At 41.1% G+C, this 8,053-nt stretch overlaps 1 pseudogene; it reads left to right on the top strand.

The window, feature by feature from the left end:
• The first annotated feature begins 3,371 nt into the window (after nucleotides 1-3,371).
• LOC101606236 lies at nucleotides 3,372-4,208 on the top strand (annotated as a pseudogene).
• The last annotated feature ends 3,845 nt before the right edge of the window (nucleotides 4,209-8,053 follow it).

The following is an 8,053-nucleotide window of genomic DNA, read 5'->3' on the forward strand; positions in this document are numbered from 1 at the left end:
AATAAAGTCTCATGTGCTGTTTAAACATGTAGAGAGATGGATTCTGAGACAGGATAACCTTCTCCATTTCAGACCCAAGTAGGTTTATCTTATGTGTCCTCCAAGACCTTTCTCCTGAAACAGGCTGGAACCCTGGCTCTGTGACAAAGGAAAGAAAAGCAAAATATTTCAAGGGCTAAAGCCACTAAAAAATGTATGCAGGTGCATGGATGTACTTTAAGGTGAGGTTAAATTGGTAAAAATGTAATTACAGGGCTGGAGAGATGGCTTAGCGGTTAAGCACTTGCCTGTGAAGCCTAAGGACCCCGGTTCGAGGCTCGGTTCCCCAGGTCCCACGTTAGCCAGATGCACAAGGGGGCGCATGCGTCTGGAGTTTGTTTGCAGAGGCTGAAAGCCCTGGCGCGCCCATTCTCTCTCTCTCCCTCTATCTGTCTTTCTCTCTGTGTCTGTCGCTCTCAAATAAATAAATAAATAAATTTTTTTAAAATGTAAGTACAGGGCTGGAGAGATGGCATAGCGGCTAAGCACTTGCCTGTGAAGCCTAAGGACCTCGGTTCGAGGCTCGATTCCCCTGGACCCACGTTAGCCAGATGCACAAGGGGGCGCACGCGTCTGGAGTTCGTTTGCAGTGGCTGGAAGCCCTGGCGTGCCCATTCTCAATCTCACTCTCTCTATCTGCCTCTTTCTCTCTGTCCCTCTCATATAAATAAATAAAAATGAACAAAAAAAATTAAAAAAAATAAAATGTAATTACAATATATTTTAAATAATTCATCTCAATGTTTTTAGCTTTAAAAAAAAAAAGAAATGTTTGGGGGCTGGAGGGATGGCTTAGCAGTTAAGGCATTTGCCTGCAAAGCCGAAGGACCCAGGTTCAATTCCCCAGGACCCACGTTAACCAGATGCACAAGGGGCTGAACCTGGAGTTTTTCTGCCATGGCTGGAGGCCCTGGCATGCCCATTCTCTCTCTCTCTCTCTCTCTCCCTCTCCCTCTCCCTCTCCCTCTCCCTCTCCCTCTCTCCCTCCCTCTCTCTCTCTCTCTCTCTCCCTCCCTCCCTCCCTCTCCCTGTTTCTCTGTCAAATAAATAAATATAAAATATTAAAAAGGCAATTTTAATTCATGCTTACTACAACAGTAGACAGATGTTCTAAAGGATGAACTAAAATACCAAACATCAACACTGATTTTTAATTGCATTAAAGAGTCAATAGAAAGTTCAAAATTTTGTCATAACTCAAATCTATGACAAATTGATTTGGGTTTGTTGATAGAACACAGAACTGGTGACTTATAACTGTTAGATGTTTAAGATATATTATGTATAATTTCTATGCTCCAATTCAACAGTTATAAGCAAAGATTAAAAGAAAAAATATTTTAGATGAGAAAGGACTTTAAAAGGTAAAAGATTGTTCCAAATAGAAATAAATTAGAAAGTTAAAGTATTTTGTAAAAAAGGTTACAAGATTGTATATAAAGAGGCTATGAGAGTTAAACTGAAAAGAGATTTCCTGTGTGATTACAGAGATCAGAGTGGTTTGACCCAAGACATGGAAGTGCTAAAGATAGCTATGGCGACAAAAGGGTCTATATATATATATGTATGTATGTATGTATGTATGTATATATATGGTGTAGTTCTCTATATTTTCTCTCTTCTTTGATTACTTACAAGATTTTTCACCGTTCAAAGTTACTAAAGCTCGGGTATCTCTTGCTAGAATGTAGTTTTCAGACATTTTGAGACATAAATACCATGTAAAAGAGTCTGTTTAAATTCCAAATGACATTGTGTGATAAAAGTAATTCAGATTCAATTTTTTGTAATTAGTTGTTAAATTTGTTCATGTAACCACATCTGATAATCTCCAAGTTAAAATTCAGTTCACTGAGATTGATCTGATGATATCAGGTTGTCCCATAAGGGACCTGTTATTCATATAAGAACATATTGCTCACCAAATCTGGCTACCTTCCTCCCATAAGAAAGAGGAAGTCCAGAACATAGCTATAAAGAAATAACCTCAAAGACTCATGGTCAAGATGGCAGATTAGTAACCATCTTAGAACTTCAGGGGAGAAAGTCAAAATTTGGGGCTCTAGTAGCAGAGGGTATCTACCAGACCTCCTCCGCAGTGGGTAGGGTGTACATACAGGGAATCTGTCCACTTTGTACATGCTCTGCAGCACGGCTAGGTTGCAACAATCCACCAGTTTCTCACACCAAGGAGAGATGGCTTAGTGGGTAAGGTGCTTGCCAGGAAAGCCAAAGGACCCAGGTTTGATTCCCCAGTACCCAAGTAAGCCAGAAGTAGAAAGTGGCACATGCATCTGGAGTTCATTTGCAGTGGCTGAAGGTCCTGGCATGCTCATCCTCTCTCTCTCTCTCTCTCTCTCTCTCTCTCTCTCTCTCTCTCTCTCCCACTTTCTCTCTCTCTCTCTCTCTCTCTCTGTAAAATAAATGTTTAAAAAGAGGGGCTGGAGGGATGGCTGAGCAGTGAAGGAGTTTGCCTGCAAAGCCAAAGGACCCAAGTTCAATTCCCCAGGACCCACATAGCCAGATGTACAAGGGGGCACATGCATCTGGAGTTTGTGTGCAGCAGCTGGAGGCCCATTCTCTGTCTCACAAGAAAGAAAGAAAGAAAGAAAGAAAGAAAGAAAGAAAGAAAGAAAGAAAGAAAGAAAGAAAGAAAGAAAGAAAGAAAGAAAGAAGAAGGGAGGGAAGGAGGGAGGGAGGGAGGGAGGGAGGGAGGGAGGGAGGGAGGGAGGAAGGAAGGAAGGAAGGAAGGAAGGAAGGAAGGAAGGAAGGAAGGAAGGAAGGAAGGAAGGAAGGAAGGAAGGAAGCAAGGAAGGAAGCAAGGAAGGAAGCAAGGAAGGATGCAAGGAAGGAAGCAAGGAAGGAAGCAAGGAAGGAAGCAAGGAAGGAAGCAAAGAAGGAGGGAAGAGAGAGAGAGAGAAAGAAAGCCAGCCAGCCAGGTTAACTAGGTAAATCAGAAAATGCCTGCCTTTAATCCCAGCACTCAGAAGGCAGAGGTAGGAGGATCATCATGTGTTCAAGGCCACCCTGAGACTACATAGTGAATTCCAGGTCGGCCTGAACTAGAATGAAACCCTACCTCAAAAAAATCAAAGGAATAAGAATTTAAAAAGAAAAATGGATCTGTTCAACTGCTGTCTTCAAGAAACCCACCGTACATTAAGAATAGACACCCCCTGATTTTGCGGGAGCCTGCGAGCAGGCAGGAGTAGAGCCCAGCAACCACTATTTCTGGACTGTTTTCTTCTCCCCACAGCCCAGATGGAGGGTTGGTTGGTTAGGCCATGAGCCTCAAGCTGACAATTTGTCTCTCCCCTTTAGTTCTGGGGACTATGTGGCCAACAACAAATGAGGTCAAGGAGAACAACGTTAAGGGCAGAGAGTCTCTCTCTTGGTCAAAATCTCCAACGGGAATTCCTGCTCGTGTAAAGTCTGAGAGCAGGTGGAGCTCTCATAGTCCACCAAGGGTTTCCAAACACTCTGAATCCCATTCTCTATCAAGATCCAAGTTCAGGTCAAGGTCACGGAGGCATTCTCATGAACTTTCCATATGATCCAGATGCCACGCTCATAGGAGATGATCTTGAAGTAGGTCCTATACACCAGAATATCAATGGCGAAGGAGCCAAAGTCACTCTCCAATGTCTAACCAGAGAAGACATACTACTGGCAGTCAGACAAATCCAGATCCCAACACTTAATCTGAGAGTGTTTGGCCTTAGCTTGTACACAACAGAGAGAGATCTTTGTGAAGTATTATCTCGATATGGACCATTGAGAGGTGTCAATGTGGTTTATGATCAGCAAACTGGGCAATCATGTGGATGTGCTTTTGTGTACTTTGAGAGAACAAATGACTCCAAGGAGGCTGCAGAAAGGGCAAATAGGATGGGATTGGATGGTAGAAGAATTTGTGTACATTATTCAATCACCAGTAAGGCACACACACCTAAGCCAGGCATCCACACAGACAGGCCCATTCATAATGGTGGTGACAACAGAGGTGGTGATGGTAGAGGTCTAGATTCTTACTATGATACAGGATACATAGAGGCTATGGCAGATATGAAGATTATCATTGCAGATACAGAAGAAGATCACCTTCTCCTTACTATAGTTGATACAGATCACAGTCAAGATCTCCTTCCTACAGCCCAAGATGCTACTGATAATGGAGGGTTGCAGTGAAGGGCGTTATCTCCAATCACTCTTTTTTAATTATGGATTTTTCCCAAGATTCTAACACTTCCTGGTCTTTCAAAGCATCCATCCCTGGTTTATTTAGCATCTATACTTGGTCAGTTGTGTTGCCACTTTCCACCCTTTTTGTTATACACTCTTCCAGATGCAACTGTCATTTTGAGTTCTGAAACATATTGAGTAAAAGATAAGCCTAGGGCTTGAGAGATGACTTAACTGTTAAGGCGCTTGCCTGCAAAGCCTAAAGACTCATGTTTGACTCTCCAGGTCCCGTGTAAGCCAGATGCACAGTGACGCAAGTGCACAGTGTCACACGTGTGCACAAGGGGGCGCACACATCTGGAGTTTGATTGTAGTGACTGGAGGCTCTGGCATGCCAATATTTTCTCTCTCTCTCTCTCTCTCTCTCTCTCTCTCTCACACACACACACACACACACAGATACACACACACACACACATTTTAAAAAGCAGTCGTTCAGCTTGCCTCAAAAAAAACAAGGGAAGCCTAGTGTTATGCTTTGTGAATTTTCTTTGCCTTTACAGAGAATTCCTAATTAATTGTATGAGGACAAAAACAACATCTTTGAAGCTTTTGTGCCAGAAATTGTAGTAGGTATTTATTAAAGATCTGTACTTATGATGAATTCCTTTTTAGATTTTCTTTCATTGAAGAGAACACATTAAGAAGTTCAATTATGGGCTGGCGAGATGGCTTAGTGGTCAAACACTTGCCTGTGAAGCCTAAGGACCCCAGTTCAAGGCTCGATTCCCCAGGACCCATGTTAGCCAGATGCACAAGGGGGCGCATGCATCTGGGGTTTGTTTGCAGTGGCCAGAGGCCCTGGCGTACCCATTCTCTCTCTGTCTATCTGCCTCTTTCTCTCTCTCTCTGTCACTCTCAAATAAATAAATTAAAATAAAAACAAGTAAAAAAAAGAAAAAAAAAGAAGTTCAATTATGTCAGGTTTGTCTGTAGTAGCATTGAACAGTCAAATTAATTGAATGTAGAAAGTTTGAAGCTATAGAAGAAAATACTGGACATTTCTTTTGATGAATGTAATTTTTGAATCCTAAAACTTAAATAACTTTTTAGAGATGAAAAGCTTGCAGAATCCTATAAAACTGGAAGAGAAAGGAAGGGAGGGGGTAATTAATAGGATGGTATTATGTATATGTAAATAGAAGACTAGATTAATGGGGGTGAAAAGGCCCTAGTGAGATCAGGGGAAGAGATTGAGTAAAGGAAAGGTGGGGGGAGGGCTAATCAAAATCTAAGAGGATATAAACAAATCATATGGAAACCTAACTTTTTGGACAATGGAACACTCAGGAGCTGTAGATTGTTGCTAGAAAATTTTCAGTGTCAGGGATTGGATACTTTCCAGTGAGTTACTGGACAGGGAGATCCCTGATATCCCCAAAACATTATAGGCCATTGCTGAGGCCCTTGGTTTCCCACCAGGAATAGATGGTAAGACCCTATTGCTGAAGACTCCACATACTTGGGCTGCAAGGCCACTGAGAAATCCTGATGGAACTGAGCTGATAACCTCCTCCATGTAGACCATCTGACAGAAAGCTGGAAGAAGCTATTATGCATGCAGTTCAATGGAAGAGAGAGAAATCATCAGTGAAGATATTCAACAGTGGACAATACAAGTCTTGCCAGCCAGGCCAAATGAGTCAATGGGTGCAATAGTGGCATGTCTGTCATGGTGGAAACCAACTGCCCTCTAATTGGACTGGAGGCCCGCTCCATGGGAGGGAATACACCCCTGATACTGAAAACCTAAAACAGGGGTAGTCATGAGCCCTAGGGGTGTAATGTCTGCTGCTGTGTGGCTAAATGTATATACTATGCTTATCAAACTGTCCAATAATCACTTCTCTTAATGTTCATACCCATATATTAATGCTACTCTCACATTTGGTAGAGAACCTTCTCTTTTCAGATGGCAGTGACCTTGGGATGACTCAGAAGGCATCATGGTGCTGGAAAGAAGTGACAGGATTGCTCAGCACTGCAATATCTCTATCACACCTTCCAAGGCTCAGGGTCCATTGTGGAAGAGGTGGCAGAAATAATGTAAGAGCCAAAGGAAGGGGAGAACTCCTTACAACATGCTCCCCCAAGACAAAATGGCCTGGATATCCATGACCTCACAGTGCCTGACACTACCTACACAAGACCATCATAATGGAGGAAAAGATCATGACATCAAAATAAAAGAGACTGATTGAGAGGGGGAGGGGATATGATGGAGAATGGAGTTTCAAAGGGGAAAGGTGGGGAAGGGAGGGCATTGCCATGGGATATTGTTTATAGTCATGGAAGTTGTTAATAAAAAAAAATTAAAAAGAAAGAATAGGCATCTCCCCAGGGTGAAAAGATGCAAAGTGATTTTCCAAACAAAAGGAAATAAGAAACAAGCAGGTTTGGCTACACTGGTATCTGACAAAATAGACTTAAAACCAAAAGTTATCAAAAAAGACAGAGAAGGCCACTTCTTACTCATGAAGAAAATGAAGGAACAAGAGGATATCACAATCATAAGTTTATATACCCCAAACACAAGTGCACAGCATTTTATAAAGCAAAATCTACTTGACAACAAACCAGAAATAAATCCCAATACCATCATAGTAGGAGACTTGAAGACTCCACTATTATAAATACACAGATCATCCAAGTAGAAAATTAACAGGGAAACAACGAAGCTTAACAACACCATAGATCAACTGGACCTAGCCAACATCTATAGAACATTCCACCCTAATTTCACAGAATACACATTCTTCTCAGCAGCTAATGTAACCCTCTCTAAAATATATCATATATTAGGTCATAAATCATGCCCCCACAAATTCAGGAAAATTCACATAACTCCCTGTGTTATATCTTACCACAATGCATTATAGCTAGAAATTAACAATAAAAGGAGCAGGAGAAAACACACCAGCTCCTGGAGACTGAACAACGTGCTTGTAGACAATAAATGAGTCATAGAAGAGATAGAAAAGGAAATAGTGAAATTTCTGTAACTGAATGATAATGAAAAAGCAACACACCAGAATTTATACAACACAATAAAAGCAGTCCTATGGGGAAATTTTATACCACTAAATCCTTCATGACAAAGACAGAAAGATCTCAAATTAACAACCTAACCATCCTCCTAAAAGCACTGGAAAAACAATAACAACCCAATCCTAAGAGTTCCTAATATAAATAAATAATTAAGATCAGAGGAGAAATCAATGAATTGGAAAATAAGAAATTAATTTAAAAATGGACAAAACAGGGCTGGAAGCCCTGGCGCGCCCATTCTCTCTCTCTCCCTCTATGTCTTTCTGTGTCTGTCGCTCTCAAATAAATAAAAGTTTTAAAAAAAATTTTTTTTAAAAATAAAAATGGACAAAACAGAACCAGGCGTGGTGGTGCATGCCTTTAATTCCAACACTTGGGAGACAGAGGTAGGGGGATAGCCATGAGTTTAAGGCCACCCTGAGACTACATAGTGAATTCCAGGTCAACCTGAGCTAGAGTGAGACCCTACCTTGAAAAACTAGGAAAAAAAAATGGACAAAACAAAGTACTGGCTTTGAAAAAATAAATAAATAAACAAAATAGATAAACCCTAGGCCAATTTGATCAAAATTAAAACAGAAAGGTCTCAAATTACAAGATTAGAAACAAAAGTGGAGCAATCCCAATGAAATTAGAAGAATTATCAGGACATATTTTCAAAACCTCTATTTCACAAAATTGAGTAACCTGGAATAAATGAATGAATTTGTATCACCTATCAAAA

This window comes from Jaculus jaculus, chromosome 14 (assembly GCF_020740685.1).
Source record: "Jaculus jaculus isolate mJacJac1 chromosome 14, mJacJac1.mat.Y.cur, whole genome shotgun sequence".
Lineage (NCBI taxonomy): Eukaryota > Metazoa > Chordata > Mammalia > Rodentia > Dipodidae > Jaculus > Jaculus jaculus.